Source organism: Peromyscus eremicus, chromosome 8a, assembly GCF_949786415.1.
Source record: "Peromyscus eremicus chromosome 8a, PerEre_H2_v1, whole genome shotgun sequence".
Classification (NCBI taxonomy): Eukaryota; Metazoa; Chordata; class Mammalia; order Rodentia; family Cricetidae; genus Peromyscus; species Peromyscus eremicus.
The window spans coordinates 46,948,870-46,959,348 of NC_081423.1; the positions used below are offsets into that span (position 1 = coordinate 46,948,870).

The following is a 10,479-nucleotide window of genomic DNA, read 5'->3' on the forward strand; positions in this document are numbered from 1 at the left end:
GTTATAGGAGGTTATGAGACTCCCAGTGTTGGCGCTGGGAACCCAACTGGGTCCTTCTGTAAGAGCAGCAAGTGCTCTTACCTGCCCAGCCATCTCTGCAGTTCCCAGAGTGACTGGGGCTTTACCAGGTCAACTAGCATTCTGTTACAGGCCTGTTGGTGATCTCCTTGAGACTTAGCCCTTCAAAGACCCTGGAAGAAATTCAGGATCATCAGCATTAAGGAAAGGCTTGCCAATGACAGATGCATATGAAACAGAACAAGCTGCAATGAGCAACTTGATTGAAGTCATTTTACAGTTACTGGGAAAAAAAAATCAGGTTAAGGGGCTGTGGACTCACTGCAGTGTTCTTGATGTGCTGATCCATGAGGGAGACATGGACTCACATCTCATTTGGGAACACTAACAAAATGGAGCACGAACATAGGAGATACCCTGCATATAGAGCACAGCCTACTGAAAGGTGGAAATGTGATTCTCTACCAACCTGCCTGCCCCAGACAATGTGCTAGAATAAAAAGCACGTGAGAAGCATTAGACATTCAGCAAGAATGTAAATGGATACAACGGCAGGAGCAAACGGCTCTGTCACCTAAGGGGTGAAACATGTCACACTCGGTTTTTCTGACAACACAAAAGGTGTGTTTTCCTCATGTGTCCCTGAGCAAAGTGGCATGTGGGAGAGATCACTCTAGTCACCGAGGATAAGGTGGGTAGCAACAGTGTTTCTGTTTATGCGATGCTCCAAGTTGTGAGTCAGTCAAAGTTTGAAATGCATCTGTCCCGAGCACCTTTTTTCCATTATATTTAAGCATCCCAGTCCCTTTTACAGAAAAGATATTCCCACATGGTCCTAATTCACAGCCACTCAACTTATCAAAACATTATCCCAGAAGATTCATTTTAAGTCCAGAAAAATATCTGAGCTTCTTGTAGGAGAATGGTCTTAGTTCTTATAAACAGTTTTCTCAATCACTGCTCTTGCATGCCCTTCCATTTTGCAGGTGTTCCTGCAATTTGAGTTGAATGGGAAACTGAAGCCTTTTGAATCTGGTCTGCAGACACTATCCTGATAAGTCACATGCGCATCCATGTAGTTCAAACAAACTCAGGCAGAGAATGGTCTGACATGACGCCCTTGATGTTTCCTTTGGAGACAGTTGAGTTCATATTGTATCTCTTTCTATGCAAGCACCAAAGCCAGGATGTGATTATCCCTGAAAACCAGGAACAGAGAAAAGTAATTGAAAGAATTCATTGTGCTATGGATTTTGCATGCAGATTTTGATTTATAAGTTTATTATTATTTATAAGTTTATTTAGAAGTTTATAAGAAATATTTTGCCCCCACTCAAGGAGTGAAAAACAAATTTTTAAAACGTCTGTCAGTTATTGACTTGTGTGAGAACACCCATCATTGGTTCAAGCTAAAGCTCACAGAGTCCAGGCCACCTCTACCTCGGGCTGACTCAGCCTCTACTTCAACTGCCCTGAAGGACAAAGGGCTCTACCTTCTTCTAATGTCTTCGCAATAGTGGTCATTTTAAGTGGGGGAGACAAAAGTCGTCTGCAGCAGGAGGGACCCTAGAAAGCCCTCTCTCCCGACACCCAACACAACAGCAGTGGGACAGGGCCTTCAGGAGATGGCTGCCGAATCAGAGCATTGGTGGCCTCTGGCTTCCATACTCTCAGGAGACACAAAGCAAGCGACATGCTGAAACCTGAGCAACAGAATTCCTCCTGATGAAGGGGCAGAAACTTTGAATCAAAGTTTCACATGAATCAACATGACACTCACCGAGGTGAAAGCCTGTTCAGAACCTGGGTCTGCAGAGCACACAGACGCCAAGCATTGGGAGGAGCCACCCAGAAGCATGCCAGCACTCTGGTCAGGACTCCTGGAGGACCATCTAGAAGGACAACCAGAACCTGTGACCTGAGCTGTGAAGGACCACACACTGTGGGGACCAATGTCTATGAGGTGACCTTGCCAGGGACAGCCCAGCATGTGGCGGGCATCTGGGAGTAAAGAACAAAGGTCAAAGGAAAGAACAAATCATGACAGGAGAATTGTTAAGTAAAAGAGGAACAAGAAAACACAAAACTCGACAAACAAAAATGATGGAAAGCAAACACATCTGTCAGGAATCACTCTAAATGGTAAGGATTTTGGTTCTGGAGAAATGACTGCCTCTTCAGATGGGGTAGCAGCTATGATGGCCTTGCTAAGCAGTTTAGTCTTCCTCTTAAAAGTTACAGTAAACTGTTGACATATAAGTGCGATATAAATAATTCAAACAGACAGTGAGTGCTTTGATAAGATCTATCTGGCCCAACTTTTGGTTATGGGCTTGGAGAAAAGGAAGAGAAGAGGGAATATGGCATATTCTATATGACTTAGAATAGTAGCTCTTAACCTGTGGGTTACAACCCTTTTGAGGATCAAACAACACCTTTGCAGGGGTCACATACCAGATATCTTGCATATCAGACATTTACATTACAATTCATAATAGTAACAAAATTACAGTTATGAAGTAGCAAAGAAAATAATTTTATGGTTGGGGGTCACCACAACATGAAGAACTGTATTAAAAGGTTGCAGCATTGGGAAAGTTGAGAACATCACACTGACTGACTTAGAAGGAAGTAAGCTCCCAGAAATAGATATTAGTAGTTTAAATTAAGAAATTAATTAATTTAGGTAGAGTGTCATACATAGCACATCAGATTGATTAAATAAGGAAAATGAAGGTCAATCAGATTTTCTGAAGGATTCAGTACGGAGAGGAGATAATGCGTATTTCATAACTGGGCTATGGTTAAAGCTCTCCACAAAACCACAAAAATATTGAAAGGATTAAAATGTTTTGTGGCAGGAAGAAATACAATGGACTGCTTTGAGTTGGACTGAACTTGGTGTCTTTGAGTCATCCCAAAAGCCTTGAGGAGTCAGGGTTCCAGCTGAAGCTATAAATGTGGTGTTTGTGTTTGAGAGACAGTGCAAATGTAGGTATGGGCTTGCAGAGTGTGTAGGAACAGGAGAAGGCTGGACTGGTATTGGAACCTTAAGGCAGTGGTTCTCAATTTTAATACAGTGAGTTCTCCATGTTGTGGTGACTCCCAACCATGAGATTATTTCATTGCTATTTCATGACTGTAATTTTGCTACTGTTAAAAATCATAATATAATACCAAAAAAAAAAAAAAAGAAAAAAAGAAAAGAAAAGGCCGGGCAGTGGTGGCGCACGTCTTTAATCCCAGCACTCGGGAGGCAGAGCCAGGTGGATCTCTGTGAGTTCGAGGCCAGCCTGGGCTACCAAGTGAGTTCCAGGAAAGGCGCAAAGCTACACAGAGAAACCCTGTCTCGAAAAACCAAAAAAAAAAAAAAAATCATAATATAAGCATCTGATACGTAAGATATCTGATATATGACCTCTGTGAAATGGTCGTTTGACCCCCAAAGGGTCAAAACCCACACCACAGGTTGAGGACCACTGCCTTAAGGAATCCCAATCTGAAAGATATTATTGAGGAAGATGGGCTGAGAAATGAGACTGAAAGGGAGGTGGGATAATTCTGTTTGTTTGCCAAGTATATTGGATTCTGCTCTGAAGGCACCAAGGAAGAGAGCAGTACATAGAAAATTGGGGAGAGAATAGATGAGGCAGAAATGGAAACCCAGGAGGACCATTCTTGTAAGATATATTGGTTAAATGAGGAATGTTTTGAGTAGTAAAAAGCTCTCTCTCTCTTTCTCTCTCTCTCTCTCTGTCTCTCTCTCTCTCTTTCCTTCTCTTCCCTCCCTGTGTGTCTCTCCCCTCGTGTGTGTGTGTGTGTGTGTGTGTGTGTGTGTGTGTGTGTAAAACAGACATTCAAAATGTCTTTCAAAAATAGAAACCCTGAATCTGCCCAAGTTGAGAAAAAAAAAATCTTAATACACAGGAGGAGGTAAGATAGTCAGAAAGGGAGACTGTGGAAGCCATCAAAAGATGTGTCAGAAACTGGTAGCAAAGAGAGGGACAGTGAGGTGGGTTCTGACACAGGAATCATGGTCCTTTGGTTATTGTATGCCAAGTACAGAGACTAAAAATTACTGTGCTCTTTATGTAACGGGGGGTGGGAATCTTCTACATGGCCCTCTGTGGTTTCTCCATGAAAACTCTTAAACCTAAGATTTAAAGTCTGTGCTTGAATTTCTGATTTGGAGAATCTTTTAGTTGCAAAGGTTAACAATTAACTCTATTCCATTTCTGTTGCAGGGACAAAATATTCAGACAAGCAACTTAGAGAAGAAAGGATTTATCTGATTTAAAGTCCATCATTGTGGAGAAGTCAAGGTAGAAATGTAAGGCAGCAGTCATATCACATTCAAGGGCAGAGAGAAAACAGATGCATGCATGCCTACTCCACTGCTACCATTCAGAACTCTCTGCCTAGGGAATGGTGTCACCCACAGTGGGCTAGGTTTTTCTATGTCAATCAAATTAATTAAGACAATCCCCATATGCCTGTCAACAGGCTAACCCAATGTACCCAACCCCTCATGAAGACTCTCTTCCCCTGTGATTCTAGATTCTGTCAAGCTGATAAGTTAAGCCTAACCATTACCCAGCTCTTCTAACCCCTTCATTTCAAAGCATCCTCTGAATGTTCATTGAGCCTTCCACTGCTTGTCGTTCTTCTAAGCACTGAGAAGCCAAAGATGAACAGGATAACTCTGACCCCGGAGAGGTTAACGGAACACACATGTTTATACAATTAACTGTGCCATAGCTGCAAACTCCACAGCAGAGAGGTGAGCAAGGCTTCTTGGAGGAGGGTGCTAGAGGGTTGCAAAGTCAGAAAAATTACCCAGTACTCTAGACACCAAATGCGAAGCCCTTTCCACTATCCGCATACACTATGACTCCTGCCATTTTGCCAGACGATATTCTGTATAAACCTTGTGTGACCACAGGCATGGGATTATCTCCTGGCCTTCTTGTTAATATGTTCCCGTCTCTAATCCAAGGTCAACAGTCAGTTGCACTTTGGCTGAGAACTATATAATTTGGATTCAGGCATAAAACCACTCATTTCCCTTAAAACATTACTTTGGAAGCCATCAAGCCGTTGATGGCCGTCACCCACATTTATAATTCACTAGAACAATTCTACTTAGCTGTGTCTATACACGGCCACAGAACAAACCACATTTTTGTTAGTTTATTGGTTTTTGTTACCGCCTCTGTCATAACTCTAACCAACTAGTCAGAAGTAGCCTCACTGCTTGCCCACTGCTCATTTCCACGTCCTTTGTTCTCTAGGTTGAATTTACACAAACGGGCATGCACTAAAATTTTTACTCATTGATGGGCTAAAATATGATTAAATTTATTCTAACTTTACTTTTTCTTAGAAATTCATCAACTGTTTACAGAAAACTAACAATGGCCTGGGATAAGGCCAAGTGCTTCAGGATTTACAACAATGAGACCAACTGAGTTCTGCAGGAGCTTGTAGCAACAATCCAGACATTCCACTTTCAACCTGATTTCAGAGCAGATACTGGCTCTTCTAACGAGAAAAAAAAAATGCCACCCTAAAAAACATTCTAAGAACAAAGACTGCCTAAGAGTGAAGCCCGTTCCTCTTAGCTAACAAGGAAAACTGTTTTGGAGCCTGGGGTGTTTAAGCATCCTTCTCCTGATTAGGGACCCGGTCTACAGCCTGTCCCGCTCTGAGTGGAAGAAGAACATGGTGAGTGACGGAATCAAGAGAGATTTGTGAATCTGTTCACTCCACAAACCGCCCACCACCTGCCAATTAACAAGCAATCCCACTGAGTACTGTGGGAGGGACATAAGGATGAAGGCGCCACTGGGAAGTGTGCAGCTTTGTGGAGAATACTGAGGGAGAGAACAACCCGGAGACATTTTCATTTAACAGGAAGGCGGGCCAGCAGCAGCTGTAGAAACTCAGAGAGCCAAGAAAGCCTCCAACTTGGAGGGTTGAAAGGCACTGGGGACTGTTTGGAGGTGAACGAATGATATTTGGATGTTTGGAAAAGATGGGGACGACTTTGCAGGCTCCCATCTTCAAAGAAGTTACCAAAGCTAGAAAACACATGGTCCATACCATGGCATAGACTGTCCCACTTTCTTCCCCCATCTGAAGATCACTGAAATATGAGTGGCTGGATCGAAAAGCAATCTGTAGTGGGGCTGTGGATGTATCTTAGTGGTAGAGCCTTTACCTAGCATAGAAAAGGCCATGAGTTCATAGGCGCCATGCCGGGGGCGGGCTATTGGAATGTTTCAGCAAATCAGAACCACAGACTCTCTCTAAGGTTCTCTCTCATTGTTGCTACTGCATCTCCGTCAACAAGTAACCACAGGGCACAGCGGTGCTGGCTGGCTGCAGCTAGCCCCACTTATTGGCTCACACAGAGTCTTCGGAGAGGGACGGGACTGTGTTGTTGGGGCACTAGAGGAGTAAATGCTTTCCAAAGTGCAAATCAGACAGCAGCCTTCACGGGCTTGAACATCTCCCGTGGGCCCCAGTGCCACACGAATCTTCCATCACCAAGGCTGAGCTCTCAAACCCAAGGTAGAGAGACGAACACAGCCACGCATCTTACCGGAGGGAAAAGGCAACAAACCAAAGAAAGATTAATTTTTTAGAAACCAAGTGCTAATCCGACAGTGGTTTTTAAAGAGCGCCTCAAGCATTAGTAGGTCATTAAATCTTTGTTAACAGGCCAGGAAAAAATGTAAAAGAAGGGAAAAAGTGGGTCATAGTCCTGTTTAAATTTACACGGCATGGAAAATTCATCAAACCCCAGCACTGCCGTGATGAAAGGAACCACGAAGTCCCTCCTAGTCAGGCTGCCCCGTGATGCCCTGACAGCCCCTTAGGACAAGTCCCTGGCAGCCTGACTCCCAAGGAATGCAGTCCACCCGAAGTATGAGCTTTGTGTCTGAGTGACGGGAGGCACTCCCACGTTTACGCAGCAAGTTGTCTCATTTTGTTCTACTGTTTTTGACTTAAGAGCCAAGTCTGACCTGCTTCCTTCTCTCCAGAAACCTCTCTGATAACTTTCCTGATTTGTCCCTTCTACGCAATTGCTAAGAAAACAAGGGTTGACCAGCCCATACCTGAGCTGTGTTAGACCAGAAGAGGTGCACATTGTTGTGCTGTTGTGGATTTGGGGATGTTCACATTGGGACACAGGGATGGGACAAAATCTAAGCATAGAATCTGCATATGCTCAAATGTAGCTCCACATAGCATGAACGTAATTTTATATAATTTTTCTATGACTTAAAACCAAGTTTTGTGTATTATGCCACAGGGTATAATATATATTAATAATAATATAATAATAATATATAATATGGCAGTATTGTGTATGTTCTCACAAATGAGTTCTGTTTGTGAAGCCCTTCAGGTGTTACACCTTCCGCTGAATGGTGCTTCATCCATATTGCGTCCTCCACATTGCCTCCCATTGCACAGTCTCAAGCCACGTGTGAACTTCACCAATCTTGAGGATGGCAGCCAGACCCTGGCTATTTTGCTCCATGGCTTGAGAAATAAACGGAAAACACAGAGTAAAAAGCTGCTATTGTCTTCATTTCTAAGATACATTTTTTAAGTGGCCAAAAATACTCCTAAGGAAAGGAATCATCTTGTGAGCATTCTCAAGCCTAGCTTTGAAGGATCCGCCAGCTTTGAAGGTTTGCAAAGTGAGGTGGCTAGAAAATTTGGGATGTAAAAATTATTTTCTTAGCATGAAACTTGAGGCTCACTGATAGATGTATGTATACACACATACATTCTCTTGCTTAAGCACACATATCCATACAAATTATATAAATGCACAGGTATATATACCACATGCATATATATATATATATATATATATATATATATATATATATATATACACACATAATATACTATATGCATATATACTCCTACTGTGCACACATGCAAATATCAAATGTTTGCAAATGCCTAATATGAACACATAGATGCACACATAGCATGTGTATAAACACACACACACACACACACACACACACACACACACACAAATTCAAGCATTAAGTACTACTACCCCAAAAGATCCCGTCATCACTGGGCTTCTTAGAGGCCCAGGACTCAGTTGGGAAAAAAAAAAAAAAAAGACAAAAATAAAAAAACCCGTAAGGAATCTATTCGCCTGTAGATTTCATAATGTTAGTCAAAAAAAAAAAAAAAAGGACAGATTGAACTTAGCAGAGCTTATCTGAATAAGAAAACAAGTTACTCACTAACCTGAGGAGAAAATGGTTTGGAATACCCTGCCTTACACATGCATGGGCTTCACTCATACCAGAGAACAGGAAATGGCATGCACATGTAATCTGATTGGCTGCAGCTGGCATTAGCCTGTGTAGTCTGTATTGGCAACTTTTAGCCACTCTACCAGAGGCTAGCTGTTTAGCTGTGGTAACTAGCTGAGACCTCTACCTGTTACAAGAGTTACTTCCAGTATATGTTTACATATTAGTTAGTTTATGGTTCACTCATTAAGTACACAGAAGCCTTTTGGTCAACATAAAATACATATAAAGTCATTGTTTATCACTGTCTTTCTGCATAAGCCAGACTACATCATTCCACCTGTTTCATGAGGTGCCGTTGTGTATACAGAAAGGGAAACTCATTGGAGGCTCATAGCTCTCTTGTGTTCTACCTAACAGCAAGGGACAAGCTGTTGTGGCCCCCTGAAGGTCTGCTTCTCTCTCTTGAGGCTTGACCCAGTGGGAAGGCAGGTGAACCGTTACAGAGAAAGCGGTTGGCTACAGTAACCTGGATGATAATGTTAAACTGATTTGGGGATTTTAGCAGAAACAAAAATAGATCTTGGCTCAGAATCACTCTTCCCTGTGCCCTGTGCCTGGAATCACCCTCCCCTGTGCTCTGTGCCCAGAATCACCCTTCCCTGTGCTCTGTGTCCAGAATCACCCTTCCCTGTGCTCTGTGCCCAGAATCACCCTTCCCTTTGCCCTGTGCTTGGAATCTCCCTTTGCTGTGACAGTTGCTCGGAATCACCATATTATGCACCATGCTCAGTTAATCCTTCCATGGGCTTTTGCTTTCTCTTTCCATGTCTTTGCAGGTGTAAAACCACCACAAAAGCAGATTTTTTAGGCCTAGTCATCACAACTCAGGCACCTCCCAGGGACACATCCCATCACTTTCTAATTCTCTTCACTTGCTTTTGCTAGTCTCTTTCCCTGGGAGCTTCTCCATGTCACCTTGGTCACTCAGCCAGACACCTCTCTATGCACAGCTGCCCATGGTCTCTGAGCTTCTCACCTCATGGTTACAACTACAAAACTCCATTAGATCCAGTAAAAGGATCTGTTGTTGCTATTATAAGAGAAGCAACAGACAGGGCATCTGTGTCTGCAAACCCAACCAACTGTGGGGTGAAAACATTTATGGACAAAGACAATGTGTACATGTTCATGATCGTCTAAAGAATGTAAATATCAACCACTTACAGAGCTTAAACTGCATTAAGTTTTATAAACCACCTAGAGATTATTTAAACTGGGTCTGAGGATGCACATAGGTCTATGAAAATGTTATGCAGATTATGCCAAAGATAAGGCATCTGTGGATTGCAGATTAAGAGCCAGATACACAGAATACCTGAATGTTTCATTATTGCTAAAACCACAAGAGTGGGGTTGAGCCAAACATAACAGAGATTTAAGGAAGTGACTCAAATTGAAAAGTACTGCTTCAGAGTCCTATAGGCCAGAGTTAAGTCCATGATCCACCTCCACCTGGCTCAGTGACCATGGCCAAACCACAGGATGTCACTGATGCATCTCAGGTCATGTCTGCATATCAGGAATGTAAGTAGAACAAGGCATTTTTAACATAAGGACATAGTGTGTGCTAGGAGCTGGCACAGTTCCTGACAGATGAAGTTTGTCATTCTGTATCTCAATGTGTGCTATTAGTAGAGCTTTTTAAAGAGTTAGTGAAAGGTGAGTTGTGGCCTGGATTGATTGACTGCTTACTAGGAGAAATGAGAAACTTTCCAATATGAGAAAAGAAAAAGTCAGCCCAAACAAGCAGAAACTCTGAGAGGAGGAAGGACTTCCCCCAGTGAGGATGAATCAACAGTCACCCCATTCCAGAGAGAAAAGAAGAAGACCTTCATTTGTATAGACCCAGGACAGAGACAATGAGCAGAAAGAGCGAGACGGGAAGGTGTCTCATTCATCTTGGTTCACTGAGTAGAAGCTGGATTTTGAAGTGCTTAGTCTGAAAGTCACACGTAGGCAGGACTTGGAGCTTTGTTTTAAGAATTCGCTATTCTGTTTCCCCAAGAGCCAAAGACCATCTCACAAAACCCTAATGCTAGAAGTTCTCCTTTGAGTTGTTGGTCAGGACTGTCCAAGAGACTCTCAAATAGTTACAGGCTATCGC

At 42.8% G+C, this 10,479-nt stretch overlaps 2 long non-coding RNA genes across 2 annotated transcripts; one reads left to right on the top strand and one right to left on the bottom strand.

Moving 5' to 3' along the window:
* Positions 1–534: 534 nt before the first annotated feature.
* On the bottom strand, positions 535–6,297 carry LOC131916103 (uncharacterized). The gene is made up of 2 exons (XR_009380501.1): positions 6,121–6,297; positions 535–1,217 (listed from the first exon to the last, which is right to left on the bottom strand). It is a non-coding gene; the product is annotated as an uncharacterized LOC131916103 (long non-coding RNA).
* On the top strand, positions 5,754–7,602 carry LOC131916104 (uncharacterized). Its single transcript, XR_009380502.1, has 2 exons — positions 5,754–6,591; positions 7,425–7,602. It is a non-coding gene; the product is annotated as an uncharacterized LOC131916104 (long non-coding RNA).
* Positions 7,603–10,479: the final 2,877 nt, after the last annotated feature.